This window comes from Benincasa hispida, chromosome 1, assembly GCF_027475165.1.
Source record: "Benincasa hispida cultivar pf3 chromosome 1, pf3_genome.v1.1, whole genome shotgun sequence".
NCBI classification, from domain to species: domain Eukaryota; kingdom Viridiplantae; phylum Streptophyta; class Magnoliopsida; order Cucurbitales; family Cucurbitaceae; genus Benincasa; species Benincasa hispida.
This window is the reverse complement of record NC_143478.1, coordinates 71,118,099-71,136,541: the sequence shown is the minus strand read 5'-3', so window position 1 is coordinate 71,136,541 and position 18,443 is coordinate 71,118,099. Positions and strand designations below refer to the sequence as shown.

Here is an 18,443-nt window from a genome sequence, read left to right as displayed (position 1 = left end):
ATTTACAATATTATTGTGCTTGTGCTAGTTTAGATAAACTTGTATAATAAATTATTTAAATATAATTTAGAGCCATTTGAAAACTAAATTTATGAGGACTGAGAGCCATTAAGCTTAAGTGATATATATATATATATATATATATTCTATCAAGGTTGATGTCAACACTTGTTGCATATGATTATTACAATTCTATAATTAAAAATTTTATTTAAATATTATTAATTAGTTTTATTTATATTTAGTTATTTTAATTTTAGAATGGAAGAATGAATACATATGCAAGGTAATGTAAAAAATTTGATATTAGATGGATGTATGGTTTTGTTACTTACAATTTTGTAGTTTCTAATTTTGTCATGAGTTTTAATTAAATTATTAGGAATGTAAAATAATATAATTAGGAATTTAAAAATATAAAAGGTTAAATTCATGTGTTGGTGATTGTTTAAAAAAAAGTACATAGGAAATAGGAAGAATTTTAATCAAAACTCAAGTTGACATCACCCATAGTACAATTTTCTGAACCTAACCTTTTGAGCTTCCATCCATGGGTGAATTGAGGAGCCCAAAATTCCATTGAAAGACTTCATGTTTGTGCATGCGAGGAGAGAGAAAAAAGAGCTTGCTCACTTTTTAAAAACCTTGTCTCTTAAGTTATCTAAGTGACTTTCCATTTAACTTTTAAGATAGCCTAAATAAATCTAAAAATTTCTTCCTAGCTCCTATCTTAATGATGTAAATTACAGTTCCTAGAGAGAATAGTGAATTTTCAAAGTTGATTCAATTGGTGTTCTTGGATATCACGAGATTGTTGAACGGTAGCATCATATCGGTAAGAAATGATCTCTTTTCAATATAGTTTTTTAGTGAATCTTTCCCTGTTAGTTTTTATAGATCCCGAACATGCTCATGGCCTCTTCTATAATGTATTCCATAATTATTTCAAGCTCTTTAGATATTTAAAGTTTTCTCCATCCATCCTAATGGTAGAGACGAAAGCACATCTAATGGTAAGGACAGTTCTCTCTAGCTTCCAGTAATCTTTAGTGGTTATTCTTAGAAAACCTAGGTATTATTTTTAGTGATATTTAGATCTCAAAATGTTGATTTAGATCTGAAAACCAGAATAAAAAATGGTTCAAAACAATCTCTAAAAACTAGTCTAAAATTGTGTTTATCAGTTTACGCCATATTTTAGCTTGTTTGATATCAAAATTAAAATGCATTGGCTATGAAACTTTGTAATCATGACCAGAAACTTAGAGTTAGCCAAAAATTATGTTTAAGGCATTAAAATTTACTTTTACGATATATTTTGCATAGGACTAAATTTTGGTAAAAACATTATTACTCGAGTTTTCAATTTCTTTCATTAATCTTAAATTTTACAAATAATTTTCATGTTTTTTTAGGTACAGATCAGAGGCTAATAACATAAAGATTATGATATGAGATTCATATATGTAATAATTTTATTAGTAATGATAACTATGATAATTAATATGTAGTTTAAGTTAACTAGAATAGTGTACTTAGCTAGCTAATGAGTTTCTTTTAGGAAACTAAATTACTAATTGAAATCATGATAAATGTTATATAGGGATCTTATAAAAGTTTTAGATTTCAAGCTTGAGGTAAGTGGATTCTATCATAAGTTACCGAATTGGGTGTTTTATTATTGTCTTGTTTAATTGTATAGTTGTATGATTAGTTGTAAGTAGTTTCCGTCATATGTTTCTAATTGAATGTTTTATAATATATATGTGATTTATGGTTAATTGTTGTGTTTGACTTTTATAAATAATTATCCATTGAATTGTAATGTGTTGAATTTTTAAATTTGATTAATGATTACGATCGATTTGTATTATGTTTCTTTTATATATGTTTCATTAAATATTTTTTTATTTGTGATTAATGTTTGAGAAAGCGTGTTACAATGTGTAAATTTTCCATGATTTTTTGCTTCCCATGATTTATGATAGCATGTTGATTGGTAGTACATGCTTAGGTTAAGTATGCCATAATTGTGTGTTACATTGCATTGAAGTCTAGTAAGTAGTCTTATATGTCATGGAATTAAGAAAGAATATCTTATGCATGAAATACCAAACTAAGTAGTTTATGTTATGTAACAAGGTGCATGTTATGATAAGTGTTGTTTCTGTTAAACGTTTAGGCCTAAGAAACGAAACTAGTTCATGTTTACATTATGCAGCAAGCATGATATGATAAGTATAGTTTCTGCTAAACAGCTGGGCCTAGGAAATCAAACTAGTTCATGTTATGGTATAGGGTATTTTTGCATAGCATGACGTCAAATCAAGGATATGAATATGTATGTAAAGATATGCAAGCAAGTGCAATTTTAGTTAGGTTGTCTCATGACCAATATGTTATGATAGGTTATGCAAGCATGCAAGCATGGTGTGTGTGATTTAGCATGAAGGTTCCTTATAATGGGAACCACTAACAGAGTAGTTTTATACTACCTCTCGTGTTTTAATTTTTTTTCAAGTAGTCATGTAGATGATGATGAGATCGTCGAGGATGATGCAACTTGCCAAAATTTTAGCTTATTTAATTTAGAATCACAACTTGCCAAAATTTTAGTTTAGTTAATTTAGAATCACACACTTATTATATATTTACTACATATTTAAAAAATGTATTGTTATTTTATGATTTCTATTGCTAAACTTTAGATTAAATTTTATTTAGAAATAATGTTTTACAAGTAAGGATCTCTATTAAGTTAATTAAAATATATGTAAAAGTTAGGGTTATTACAAATCGTATTTACCTTCTTTTGCCTTATTCTTCTCAACCAAGTATTTTGGACAGTTCCTTTTATAGTGCCCGTCTAGATGCAATGAAAACAGGTTCTCTTTACAATCTTAGCCTTTTTGACCTTATGAGCGACAATAGTAGGGGTAGCTTTATTCCCCTTACCACCTTCTTCTTCTTACATTTTTTGTACCAGAGGAAGAAGCCGTAGATTTAGTCCCAGAGATAGAACTTCTATGGAAAATTTTTCAAGGTACTGACAACATTAGCCTCCACGTGCTGTTCTTTGACTTTCATCAAGGACTCGTAGTCTGCAACTCGTTGAGAAGGGTGGTAAGATTGTATTCTATTCTGTTCTATGAAGCATAGACACTGATATAGATACGATCGGATTTGATGATTCGTCAATTTCTAAAAAACTAAGATACGAATATGTCTAAGGATACGTCATTTAATTTTTTTTTCATATATATAAATTTAACCATAAAGAAAGATACTAAAATATAATCCACCAAGTCCAAAACATAAGATATCAAATTAATAACATAAAAATTAATCAATGAAATGTTGGAATATACCATTGTGTAGCGAAAGTGATCAGGATTCATAAGTACTCTAATTCATTAATTTTGGCAGAAATGAAAATATGCTTAAGCAAAAATAAATGGGTTTTGTGACAACCTTTGTAGAACTTCCTCAAAGCTTGAATCCAGCTGCAAATCTCCTCTGAATCTTGTTGTAAACCACCCCAAGATCTTTCTTACTATCCTCTTGGTGCTCTAGATTGAGTTGTGGGACTCAAAATAAGCCTGAATTAAGGGAATTTGGAGACAAGCTCACTACAGCAGCCCAACGTGAAGAACACCCTTCTTCTCTCAATTTTTTTTAGAAAAATTGATTGGTTGCATTATTTAAAAAATATTATAACCTCTTCAATATATTGTAGACATCCAGGCAAAGAGGTTTGCTGCATGAGATGCAGCTCATGCTTGGTGTTTAATGAAGCTTGAAGTGGGTTGTTAGTGAACTACTTGGAAGAAGACAATGGAAAAGGCCATTTTTCCATTTTGTGATTTTTCATCTCTTTTCCAGTTTCTAAAATATTGATTTCATAAATCAATTATTTTAATAAAATTAAAAATATTATTAATTTTACAAAATAAATTTCATAAATTATTTTTCTAAATAAAATTAATAAGTAATTATTTAAGCAATTTAAATAATTCTAATTAATTTAATATCAAATATTAAATTAATTTTTACACAATTCCATCTTTAAATATTTAAATCATATTTAAATATTATTTTTTCAATTTCATTTAATTCTAATTTGAACACTTCAAATTAACTTATCATGCTATTCTAGAGCTAATCCATTTACAAGCTAGTAGGGAGACCTTGTGCACCTACAGATCATGGGCTCCAACGATCTGAGATTAATCGGCTAAACTCATTAGACCGATCTAACCCCCATTCATTAACTAATGGGTGATTCCATTAAAGCCCGTAGCTGAACTTCCCTCATTGTAGATATATAATGTCCACTTGGTATAACCATGATTAGTAAGTTAACCTTTCACAGGTTGTTCGTAATAACACCTGGGTCGAATCTCTGTTTTACCCCCGAAATTACCTCTTGTTCCTTAAGTCCCACTGATCCCCTAATGAACAATTGATTTGTGATCCAATCAACAAATTGAATCCCTCTCGGACCAATGAGAGGGTGAGGCCTCTTGTTCAAGAACCTAGAATCAACACTTGAAGGGAATAGCCTCTCTACTATCCTTAATTGGGTAGGAGTGAATTTCATCTTGCACTCTATGTCCCCAGCTATTCATCCCGTCTTATCCCCAAAATGAGAATTTTATTGAGCAGAGGCAGTTGGTCTACTCTCACCATTTGCAGATCAAAGGATAATCCCGAACAAACAAGAGTTCATAGTTAGCTCAGGATTAAGGTCAAGTTACCTAGGTCATCGCTTTGAAATAGTCAGTCTTAAACAGTAAACAGTGTTATAAAATAAGAGTGACTGTTTCGTTGTCCGATCTTGCAAAAAATCATTTGCATAGAACGACCCCACTCCTCATGTCACAACATGCACGAATTAGGATCACTTCGTATATAGCACCTTACAACTTTTTGTAACAACTACAGAGTAGGCCGCATCCAATAGTGTTATCAGAATAAGGCATCCAACCTTATTCATATACTATAGATCATTTTGACTATTTACTCGAACCTGATCCACTTGTATGTCTCCACATAAAGTTCAAGTACTCATATAATAGTCAAGGGACTTAGGTTTATTGGATTTCTACAAACAATATATTCAATAACAACTTATTGAATTTTCAGAATAAGTTCTTTTGTTTACAAACCACGAGTTTTAGGACATAAAACCCAATACGAAATACATATTACAAAATTCTTAGTACAAACTAAAGAAACTTGAAATATTATCACTTTGTCCCACCACAAAGTTCTTAGTACAAACCAAATTAGTAACATATGGATTAACATAAAGACTAGAAAATAGAGAAACTTGAAACACTCAAATCTTAAATCACCATAATATCATCATCATCAACATCATTATCACTTTCACCACCACCATGAACTCCCAAAACATCAACCTCTAACTCTGGTTCATCTAAAGATAAATTTGCTACTTCCAACATACCAACATCTTCAAAAGAATCAAAACTATCTCCAATAATGTCCCATGCTTTAGTCACTACTACTATACTTTCTCTTCTTCTCAAAGTCCAATTTTCTTGTAATAGAAGAATTACTGATATTAACACCACCAATTGTTATGACCGGAGGCAGTAAGGGAACATTCTTTGGACCTTTTCTTTCTAGCCGAGCCTTTACTTCTTCTTCCAATTTTTGCATTTCACTCAAAATGGAAGAAGTGACTTTTAAACAAGGTCCAATTCCTTGACCACTTATCTTCAATAAATGAGCTCTAACCCGTGTATAAGAGCTCCTCTTTGAAATATTACATGGGTTACATTGTCAATAGATACTTCATTTCACGTAGTTGATAGCGTATGTTTTTCTAATATTGAGCACCGTAGGTTGATAGCGTATGCTTGTTTTTTGATTTTCACTTTGCTTTCACTGTTAGTTATATTTTAGTTCTAATAATGCAACTTCAGCTTTGTGATTATATTGACATTCTTTGTTTCTTACGAAAAGGGGGAAAAAGAAGAAAAAAGCAAACACTCAATACTGAAATTTTTGTTACCATATTGAATTACTAGGTAAAGTTTGATTCATGGTGGGAAGGGGAACTTATTGAGTCTTTCTCTAAAGTGTTAAATTAAAATATGTGTTGGAGTGCTTTGACTATCCTGTAGTTATGGTAGTCATAACTTAATTATTGTTTATGGTTTTCATTTATATTTATGTATTTGTTCAAATGAATTTGATTGTTATTAGTATTTTTTCTTAGTTTTGATAAGCTTACATGCTTAGGTTGATAAGTTTGTTTATGGCTTCCATTGAGTTGTTTATGTTTATAAGTTTTTTAGTTTATGTTTATAAATTTTGCCAAACGAAATTAATCTTTAGAGTTCCCCTTTCTTATTTGATAGATGGTTATTAAGTGTTCTCCTTTCTTATGCTAACTACTTGCGTTTGTTGATTTTTGAGAAATCACTTCTTTTTGTAGATTTTGTGGTTTATTATGATATTTGTTTGGATTGATGGAATTTTGAATTTTACTGAGTTTTTTTTAAACCAACATTAAAGACCCGCTTAATTTATCTTCAAACTTTCTATTTTCCCTCCATTTTTTCATTTCCCTCTTCACTCTCCCCCTATTTTCTTTTTCCTCTCATTCTCACACTTCCATCTTACCCTACCTCTTGAGTTGTTTACCCACATATATATCTCAACACTCTCAAGTTCCTTCTGAGTTGGAATTTCTTCTTCTTCTTCTTCCCCTCTGCTCGTCTTTGCCGCTTCATTTTTCTGCTTCTATAAATCTTGTTTTTCTTCTCTCAAAGTCTCACTGTAACGCATTTATCCCTCTGCATACTATTTTTCTTATCTCATATTTGTCAATGAAGTCAGTTTTGCAATTGGGGTTTAGAAGTTTCCTTCATCCCTCCAGGTTTGCCCTTTCACCAAATTTCTTTTCTCTTTTTTTATTTTTATTTTTTTTATTTTGTTGTATCCATCTTTGTTCATAAGTTAAGGAAAAGTCAATCAAGTCTCTTCAATTTGAATGAAAGTTTGGCTCATTTCATATATGAAAAACAAGTGTTAAATTCTTAGGAAGAGTGAGCTCATTCTCTTGACTGAAATGCTCTCTGCATCTCCTAACTAGAATATGGTTTTGTTACTTGTACTAGTAGTATTTCAATTGACTCATTGTTCATCTGGACTAACCCGGACTCCCCTTAGCCTTGTAGTGAATCAGAGTAGGTTGAGAGTTGCAACATTGATACCTAATGTGCAAAGGAATGTAATGGCGTCAATCCTCTATAACTTTATCCACACAGAATTCAGAGCCTGGCGGGACAAGGAGAGATATAAGTCTGGTAACAAATTTCGGAAGAGACTATTGTGAGATGTTTTTTGTTTGAGTATATTTCAATTACCTATTATGCTTCTCTTCTTTATTCGGATTTAGGGCTTTTACTCAACTTTTACATATAGGAAAATGACTGTAAAGCAGACATTCAAAGTTTTAAGGATGACCCGTCGAGAATTGAGGCTATGACGGTCCAAGAACTGAGAATGACATTGAGGTAATAAGAACTTTATCTTTGAAGTAACAGGTTTTGATGCGTTCCCCCTGTTGAGAATTCTTCATTGGATTTTCAGTTTGGATATTGGCTTGGAGTTTTTGTGCTGCAGCTGCTGGCTGCTGTGTCTCGGCACAAGTGCATTCCAGTTCCATATGTAGTTTGTAATAGTCTAATAGATCTCTAGCTTACTTTCTTATTTATCATTTATGTTCACATTTTTCAGATGCGTAGGTCTTCTGGCCAAAGGGCGTAAGCGTGAACTTGTAACTGCACTGCAATGCTTTGTGGAGAATAAAACAGTTGGTACGCATTATTTGTCTACTACTTAACATGGCTAGAGATTGGATGTATTGACATGAAACAACAGTTGGTATCATTTATATTCATATAATCATATCTCCTCTTTTTGATGTTGGTTTATTTATGAGGCTCAAGAAGAGAAGGGAAGGGGAAAAGAGGACAAATATTTCTAGTCTAGATATTATGAATGGCTATGATGTATTGACATGAAACAACTGCTAAAATTTTATTAGTTGTTTATAGGAGATTGGATGGATATTACTGTCTAATAACTGTTTGGCAATGATCATTGGAGCTATTGGCTCTATTGAGAATTAATGTCTATGCCTTCAAAATTATGGAATGAAGTATTTACCGGTTTTGTTTTCCAATCCATGTTGTACCGTCATTTTCTAAAATTGATTGAAGAAATCATGAAACTTCTAGTCAAAACATTTTAGCATGGGATTTATCGTGAAATTCTATTAATCCAATCCTTGTAAGTTCCATTCATTACTAATCTGAAGAGCGTTGTCAGAGTTTTGATATTAAAGATTTAGGTGTCAATAGTCTGTTATGGATATAAGCTCATTCTTATTATGAAATTGTATGGCAAGTTCTTCCAACTGATTTGTAACCTTTGGCCTAGTACTGATTTCAATACTATTAATGAAGTCAGCTTATGCTGTTATTAGATGCTTACTAAGGTAAGTCAGCTGTTTGTGTGTCTACCTTGCGTTTAAATTCTAATCTTCTTTTACGTATTGCTTGCTTGTTTTGATTTATTTTAAACGTTTTTTTACTATATGGTAGGCATTGTCGTCGTTCGCATGTCTCGTCACACGTGCCGCCAGGTTCGTTCTACCCTATACTTTTAATAATGTTGTTAGTGTGTTTTTTAGGTGTTTGGAAGGGGTGGGGAGGAGATGGATTTCTTGCAACAGTAAGGGATTCACGTAAAAATTGTTCCTGGTAAGTACATTTTTGAATGCTTGCAGTTTTAAGCACAGTTTCTAAGTGTTTTCAAGTGACTCTAATGATATGGAAATTCCTGTTTAAAAAGTTATAGTGTGCTTATTTCTCTTTGGACCATATTGGATTAGAATGTAACACCTGCTTATGACTCATGGGTACTATTTATTTGTAGTTTAGATTTGATTCAAGGTGCTTGAGTTTGTGGGTTGCACTATGGTAGTTTGTAGGTTATTCATGCACTATGGTAGTTTTTGTGACAACTTTTGAGATTTGAAGTACATTGTGAGCTAAATTTGCTTATTGATGTATGTGTTCTTGAATATTAATTTTTTGAGAATTCTGAAAGTTCTGTTGAGAACAAGTGGTTGTGAAATATTTTTGGGAGTGTTTCTTTGAACAGGTTCAAGGTAAATTTTTGGTTTTGTTGTGGTAGCATCGTTATGCTGTCAAAAATTTAGAAAAAGAAGATTCTTAAAAAAGGAGTAAAGATTTTGAAAAAGAAGATTCTCTCATTTATTCAACTATTGAGTTTTCTTGTTTTGCAGGTGCAACAAAAGAGTAAAGATTTGGTATCGCAACCTCTTTATGCTTTTTCTTGGGGAACTCTAGATCCAACACATTCACTACAAGAATTTTGCCTTGAATGTACCATTTATGCACATTCCCAATAAACACGGTTAGTTGAATATGAATTCTGATGATATTTTCACTTTCAATCCTTTGTCTTAAACATGTTTTGTTTGTGATCCTTTGAACAATAGTGGTCAGACAAAGATGCCTATAACTAGACACTGCTGAAGCTGGAGGGGTCTGTTCAAGAAGAATTATGAAAGGATCCATACTTACCAAGTGGAAAGGGACGGTAAACTCATAGTGTTTGTAAAATCATAATGTTTGTATTACTTGTAATTTGTGTTTTCAAGGCCTGAATTATTGTACAACCTTTTAAATTATAATTTTATAGCAGAATTTGTGGATTAAATGTAATAAATTTACAATCCATATATGAATAATATGTCATAGCCACAACGTTTGATGATGATGTGTCATGTTATACTTTTTGACCAAAAAAATGGATTCAACAATGAAATTAAAAAAAAATGGACAGATTCCGGCTTCAATGTCGGTTACGAATTAAAAAAAAGGCTTTAATGTCAGTTGTAATCGTCATTAAAGACCTTTAATGTCAGTTGAAAATTTCACTGAAGGTCTTTAATGTCGGTTACAATCGATATTGAAGGTTGTGTTATTGAAGCCCTTTAATATCAATTTAAAACTGACATTAAAGGCAACTGACATTAAAGGCAACCGACATTAAAGGGCTTTAATAACACTATCTTTAATGTCGGTTTAAAATCGATATTAAAGCGCGAATTTCTTCTAGTGTTTGTTCATTACATTGTTGCTGCAGATTTATGGCAAACTCTTCAGAAGAGTCTCTAGAATAAAGCTTACTAGGCTGGACTCGTCTATGATAACCCTGTTCATTTTTGACATGTTGAAGTGGACCATCATGTGATCCCTAATAGATGATCCCTCGTTTATCCTAGCATTGAAGTGTTGGGATTGATGCTCTAAAATCTCGTGTCTTGTAGTTTATAAACAGTTTGTACGAATGCTTGTGCTGTATAATATATGATATTTTACTTCACATCTTGATTTTGCTCAATTGGATGTTTTATTTGCTTTACCACAAACCAATAAACATAAAATCTCTGGTTATCTGTATGTACCTTAAGCATGTATGTGGTGACAAACAAGTGGATCATGTCTTGAGTGGTAACCAAAATGGTTTGTAGTATATGGATATAGGAAGGAAACCTTATCCTGGTAATGTTACGGATGTAGCTTGCTTTGTGGAATGGTCACAAATGTTGTGACTTGTCACAGATGGTATAATCCTGATCATTCGTGTAGGGGACATGCGAGCGGAGGTGTCCTATACAAAGAGTTTGTATAAGACCTGACCACGAAGTGTTAACGTCTCGTTATATAACACCGTTAATGATAGAGACTTCACTTCACTAAGATGACCATAGGTAATATGACCTCAATCCTGAGTGAGTTGGGTACTTCTGCCATTGAGAGCAGTTCTTTGATTTGTATGGGTGCGAGTGGCCAGGTCGCTGATTCAAACCTACCATTTTGGGGATTCATCTGATTTGGGAGTTGGGAACTCAGCTACACCAGATGGAATTCACTCCTTCCCCGAGGTAGAGGCTAGTAGATAGATAGCTCCCTTAAGGGCTGATTCCAAGGCTTGAACGATGTGACGCCACACACCTTCTCTTGGCTCGAGAGGTGTTCACACATAGTTAGACTATGTTGTATTGTTCATTAGAGGAATCAGTGGTACTTAAGGAGTGAGATGTAACTATAGGGGCAAAACGCTAAATTGGCTCAGTTGTACTTACAAGCATCTGTGAAGGGTCATCGTACTCATGATTGGTTATATCTGATGGACACAGAAATATATCTGTGGTAAGAAGAGTTCAGCTATTGGTCTTTAGTGGAATGCTTGGCAGTTAACGGATGGTGGATCTCGAGGCTAAAGAGTTTAGTTAGTTATTCACGTATCGTTGGAGCTTCGAGCCACAGGTCCATTAGGTTCCCTTGGTAGCTTGGATAAAGTCAAGAATCAGTGTTTGGGTCAATTTGAAATGTTCAAATTGACAAGAGGGAGTTCGATTATATATGATATAATTGAACTGGTTAATTATATATGATATAATTGGCTAAATGTATGAGATAGAGATACATTATTTTGGAGGAAATTAGATATAAATATGATTATATATGAAAATTCGCAATTGGTGTGAAAATGTATCGGTCACCTAGCTTGAGAGCCTATACGATAGAGTCTCATCGTTTAAACGATTGCATACCTCGCGTCTAAATGATCGCGCACCTTACTCTAAATGATCGCTTAGCTTTCCTAAACAATCGCCTAGCGTGCCGCGTTTTCTAAACGATCGTATACCTTTTACTAGACGATCGCTTGGTAAAACCTACATGATTGTGTAGCTTTGTCTAAATGATAAGCACTTCGCTATACGATAGCACTCTCTCCCATTTGTTTATCGTCTACATGATCAGTCTTTTCTTCGACCTCTACCAAATTCACCAAAGACCACACTTTGGATTCTCACTCCAAGAATACCAAGGGCTCCAACTTGTGGTGTCGTCTCCGCTTCTCCTTGCTCGTGCTTGTTCGTGTTGCTGCCGTTCATGTAGACGATCGTGCTGCCGTAGCCGACTGATTTGCTGGGTGATAGAGTTTGTAGAGGTTCTTCTGCTGCGTTGAGTTCGAGTTTGAAAAGTGTCTTTAACTGGTATGTGAACTCAATCCCTTATAGTTTATTTCTCAAAGCATGCCATTAATTAGTGTTAATTTGCATAACTATCTGTTAGAATGTATGTGTTGTATTTCGATCACGATGAAATCGGAAAGATCCGAACACGCTCATGGATGCTCTTCGTTAAGAGATCCTTCAATTGGTATCAGAGCCAGGTTATGATATTCCAATTTCATTGTTGCAACAATTTACATATACATTCTTGGTGGATGCATATCTACTCTGTTTAAGGGTTAAATTGTTGTGGATGTGCGGATTAATGAATTTTCTGGGATGTTTGTCTCGATTTTACATTTTTGGATTATTGTAAAGGCCCTTGCAGTTTTAGGCATTATTAATCGTTATTGAGTCTGTAATTCAAAGTTAATTTGAGTCTTGAGTCGTTTGTGAAGAAGATCGGAGCAAGAGTTGCAGTTCTTCAAGGAAGAAGACGATCAAGGGTTGATCTATACGTGTAGACGATGGGGTAAGCGATCGTTGAGTATCGGGTCGTGTAGACGATGGGATGCTCACGTATCGTTTAAAGCATGCACACACTAGACGATCATTTAGCTCAACAAGCTTCATCGCTTAGTAACGGACTAAACGATGCTTAGCAATGCACGGTAAATCGTTTACCTTACGTCGCGTTAAGCGATCACTTAGACGATCAAGCTTCAGAGCCTCGTTGTCGTCTAAGCAATCGTTTAGCTTTTGCGCCTATCGTCTAGTGCGCGTTGGGCGATCGTTTACCTTCGGCGTTTACTAAACGATGGACTTCTCTTGGTGGTTCAAGACCCAGTTCGCTTGTGAACCGGTTTTCTCGATGGAAAATGTAATAGATATGGTTATTTCATTCCAGTTTTTTTAAAGGCTCATCCCGGTCCATTAATCCTTAGTTTAATACATGCGATGTATGGTTTTTATATGTCATATGTTATGCACATATAGTAATCCCACCTTAGGTTATGCATTGGTCATGCATCATCTCTTTATTGTAAATGTTATAGTTTAGAGAAGCATGATTTAATTATGTAAGAGCATGCTCATGCATTATATAATATAAGAGTTATATTTATGCATGCATAAGAAGCATTAACATGCATCATATTTATATTATAATTGCTATAGTATAAAGGTGAATGGAAAGCACGTTTTGCTTGGTTATTACGCGTATATATATAAAAGTTATGTATACTAATGACCGAACATTGCATGAAGCATGACACATAGGTTACTTTATAAATGTTGTTATAAACACCTAGTTGTGCGCGATGTATTTTAGTTGTTTCTTTCTAAAAGTTAAAGAAAAATTAGAACTAAAAGAAATAAGAAAGACATGCATGCTTACTTAGGTTTAATTCATGATTTTAAAATGTTTAAAACTTGGATCACATAGACCTAAGATCACTGTTCTAATATGATTAGCAACTGATGTGTGGAAAATGGAGAGTAAATATGCGCATCTTATGATATGCGTTCGTTCTCCATGCGTCGCTGGTCATGCATTGGACTAAGGGATATGCAATATGTGTCTAAGAATTTATGTGATGACTATGCATTCCTGCCACAAGTTTTCTTGGTCTCTTGCTAAGTATAACGAGATCGCAAGTTTCTCGGGGTGATCCGAGGTCGAACTCATGGACTTGTAGCTAAATGTTGTGAAATGATGTGTTTGCGGCGAATAATAAAATAATAATGAAGTTTAAGTACTATGCGCTATTCCTACTCCTAACAAAACAGATTAAGCAATAGAAATATGACTGTGAGAGTTGGTAGAGACACGACAACTGTTAACGCGTAATAAGATGCATGGAAAATAGATAAAATGGTGGAGGGGATGACTTCATTACATCAATAAGCTTGATCGCAAGGGTAACCCCAGCCAGCATAAGTTATGCGATCATGCTATGCACAATTGTCTAGGACGCATGCAATGCATATGCGATAATGTCGATAGGACTTATGTCTAAGTCTCTATTCTTGCTTATGCGAGCTAACTCACATAAAACAAGGTAACCGCATACCACCATATCCTTGTTTTAGGGTACATGCGCTGTGTAATAGCAAATAGAACTTATTCCTAAGCCTCTACTCTTGCTCATGCGATCCAATCTGACTCTCTCAAGCCTAGATTTGGTTTTTAGACTACTCTCTCAAGTATGCCCAAATGATGAATGATGCATTCATAAGACAAGATGATTAGATAAAACATGGTTGACATAAGATTATTCCTATCTCTAGGAACACTGCTTACTTTGCTCAGTGAGTTCCACTACTTACCCTCTCAAGCAGTTAGTCGCCGCTGGTTAGCTTATAGACAAGCATTGCGACCACTCATAGACAAGCAATGCTACAGCCTCACACTAAGCAAAGAGGATTTGTTCACTATACTTGTGCAACGCACACCTCTCGGTGGTTTGCTACATGCTTCATATGTCTATGCCGCATGATTAAGTATGCGATACTCTAGCAATCTTACTTAGTCGTTGCAATGAAAGTAAAGGATGATAAAGAAGAGATAAATGAAGATGGAATTGAAAGAAATAAAGAGATGCATTGATCACAAAATATATTAATGTCTTAAGCCAAAATGTAATACAATACAGAGATAGAAGAGAGATGGAGGGCCAGATGTAGGCAACATCTTGCTTCCATCAGATGTATGTCAAGGCTGCCGATGGTGCCATGGATGGGCGGTGGAGTAGTCTCTCTCGAGATCTATCTCCAGCGAAGCTCCGGTCGTCACTCGAAAAGGTTAGAAAAATGAAAAACTCTCAAAGAATGTCTTCTCACGCTTTCGTCTGTGATCACAAGGATCTGCCTTAAGGTAAAAGCTTGGATGATTTGAAGTTGGGCTCTAAGGCTATTTATAAAGCTCAATCGCCGACAACATTAATGGTCATGCTCTGAATTTCTGCTACTAACGGCGTGATGGCCTGCTCTGAATCTCTACTACTAACGGCGTGGTAGGTGAAATGTCAACATCATCTTTTTGATGCTCCAAATGTATGCATTCATGCTTGGTTTCCGAAGTACCATCACATTCCAGCACCCTTGCGTTCATCCCTCTATTATGGTTATTACTTTGTAGCCACAACCTCTATGCGATGGACACATGCGGTTAATGGCCACAACATCCATACGACGAATGTATGCAATCACTTTTGCGATGGTGGGATTCAACGCATGCGATCAATTCCTGCGATAACTACAAAAATAGACATTTGGACGCAGAATAATGCATAATATTGGGTTAGCTGAGATTTTCAATGCTGATCGACTTAAGCTCACTTTTCACATGAATTCTTAGTATAATCACCGCATATTCTACTTGTTAGCCTTCATAATTCTAAATAAAAGGTTTATAATAACTTGCATTTCTACCAGTTATCAGCAAACCTAAGGCTTTAATCTTTTAATCAGTTTAATAGAATTAAATTGACTAATAAAAGATTAAAGTGTAGCAAATCTATCTATAAGGGATCTTTTGTCTAAGGCGGGTTCTGTCTAGGCTGGGGTATTTAAGTTGATGGAAACGTAATACCCCTAACTGGGAACTTACCTGGAAAGGTAAATTATATAGATTTGATGCATGCATGCAAGTTAAGGATAGTCCATTAAAGTGTTTTAATGTGACTACTTGAACTTGTTCATAATTAATAGACAAACTTTTTTTATGAGCAAAGTTTTTTTTTTTTTTTTTTTTTTTTTAAAAAAAGATGACTTATACTAAAATCAGTAACTGGATTGTCTAGGTTAATGAACCCCTAGGTAGAACATTCAGTGGGCGGTACTTGGGGCATAAGATGCTTCACTTAAACCTTTCACGTTTCTCTTAAATAGTCCACACCGTGAGATTTACCCTCGGCCTCGAGGCACCTTTGGCGTGTCCCCCTAACAGATGGTGTTTGTGTAGGTCAATATCAAGGTGGATGAAGAGAGTGTTCATAGTAAGTGAAAACGGGAAGTGTGACAGCATATCCCTCGGTCTCCCTCGTTGGATTGAATAAAGTTACTACGCATCGCCTTGAGGCACCCTGGGAGTGTCCCCCTAAAGGATAGAAATTTTGTGCGTTTCTTTATTTGATCTCCTGTAAGTGGATAAGGTAACTTAGTCTCTTGTCCTAATCTTCTTCTTTCCTACGGTGGCCTCATTAGGGCGGAACTCTAACACCGAAAGCGAGGGGTCACACTTACGTGAAATTGTTAAAGGTTAACAGTTCTAGACCGAATAAATGGTGGCTGTTAGGTTCAGTTCCAAGAGTTGGTTCTGCCTAATGGTTGAGAATGTCTTATCCCAGCGAAGAGGCATCTGATCACCTCACCGATGACGTTTGTCCTACCTCACTAGGGCATCATTACAAAATAAGTCTTTCACTTAGGGTACTTGAAACTGTTTTGCAAAACTAATTGGTTAAACGTGGTTTAGCAAAATCCAATAAAGTTTTGTTCGTATTTTCAGCAACAAGTTTTCAAAATGGCAATAGCCACGTTAGCTTTGCTTAGTGCCAAAATATTAACTGGCGACAATTTTTCGACATGGAAACATATGATCACAACGATTCTTATCATCGAGGATCTTATATTCACTCTTACGGAGGTCTGTCCTCCTATTCCAGCTCCAAATGCCGCTTGAAATGTTTGGGAGGCATACGAGCGATGAACATGGGTGAATGAGAAGGCTCGAGCCCACATCTTGGCAAGTCTTGGCCAAGAAACATGAGCCTATGGTCTTAGCGATTAGATCATGGAGTCCATACGGGGGATGTTTGGACAACCGTCTGAACAACTTATGCATGAGGCTCTTAAGTATATATTCAACTCCAAAATGGAAGAAGGCACCTTTGTTCGTGAACATGTGCTTAACATGATGGTCCACTTCAATGTGGAGGAGTTGAATAGGTCTACTATCGATGAGGGCAACCAGGTTAGCATAATCCTGCATTCTTTGTCGGAATGCTTCCTGCACTTTGTTAGTAATGTGATTTTTAACAAAGTGAAATACACCCATACAACTCTCCTCAACGAGTTGCAGACCTACCAATCTTTACTGAAAAGTAAGGAGAGGAAGAAGGCTGAGGCAAATGTTGCTTCATCCTCTAGGACGTTATATAGAGGTTCGACCTCAAGGACGAATTCTGCACCTTCTACTTCTAACTGTGCAAAAGGGAAGAAGAAGAAGTGTGGTAAGGGAAAAGGGAAGGCGCCTGCTAACCCGCCGCCTGTCGTCTCAAGAAGGCGTCCACCATCGGTTGAAAATGGAAAGTTTTTCCACTGCAACCAAGATGGACAGTGGAAGAGGAACTGTCCTCTCTGGTTGAAAGAAAGGAAGGCCGCCAAGTCTAAGGCCAAGGCAGATAAAGGTAAATATGATTTACTTGTACTTGGAACTTGTTTAGTGGAGAATGATGATTCTGCCTGGATAATTGATTCGGGCGCCACTAATCACGTTTGTTCTTTTCAGGGGATTAGATCCTGGCGACAACTGGAGGCTGGTGTGATGAGGATACGAGTAGGCACCAGGCACATCGTCTCAACTTTGGCAGTGGGAGGGCTCCAGTTAGCTTTACAGAATAGGTTTCTAGTTTTGAATGATGTATATATTGTTCCCGAACTTAAGTGGAACCTCATTTCTGTAAAGTGCTTATTACAATGTAAATACATTGTTTCTTTCAATATGGATAAAGTGTTTATTCATAAAGATGGTGTTACTATTTGTACAACAAATCTAGAATCTAATTTGTATGTGCTAAGGTCGTTAGCCATCAGTTCCCTCCATAACACAGAATTGTTTAAAACTGTCGTAACTTAAACAAAACACCGACGTATTTCTCTAAAAGAAAATGCCCATCTTTTTCATCTTCATTTAGGGCACATCAATCTTAATAGGATCGAGAGATTAGTGAAGAATGGACTTCTAAGTGAGTTAGAAGAAAATTATTTACCAGTGTACGAGTCTTGCCTTGAGGATAAGATGACTAAACGAACTTTTACTGGAAAAGGTTATACAGCCAAGGAGCCTCTTGAGTTAGTACATTTTTACCTTTGTGGTCCAATGAATATGCGAGACCGAGGTGGCTATGAGTATTTTATCGGTTTTACTGATGATTACTCTAGGTACGGGTATGTTTATCTTATGCAACAAAAGTTTGAATTGTTTGAAAAGTTCAAAGAGTTCAAGGCTGAAGTTGAAAAATGCATTGGATAGACGGATTAAAACACTTCGATCTGATCGAGGTGGAGAGTTTTTGGACTCCAGGACTATTTGATAGAACATGGTATCGTTTCCTAACTCTCAACA

At 35.2% G+C, this 18,443-nt stretch overlaps 1 long non-coding RNA gene across 15 annotated transcripts; it reads left to right on the top strand.

Moving 5' to 3' along the window:
* Positions 1-698: 698 nt before the first annotated feature.
* LOC150038692 (uncharacterized) lies at positions 699-9,843 on the top strand. Of its 15 annotated transcripts, none has more exons than XR_016529502.1 (8): positions 6,580-6,910; positions 7,212-7,340; positions 7,459-7,550; positions 7,627-7,685; positions 7,774-7,853; positions 8,643-8,801; positions 9,350-9,480; positions 9,566-9,843. It is a non-coding gene; the product is annotated as an uncharacterized LOC150038692 (long non-coding RNA). The 15 variants fall into 15 exon arrangements; XR_016529501.1 differs by having other exon boundaries at positions 6,602-6,910; positions 7,204-7,340; positions 7,433-7,550; XR_016529500.1 differs by having other exon boundaries at positions 6,604-6,910; positions 7,204-7,365.
* Positions 9,844-18,443: the final 8,600 nt, after the last annotated feature.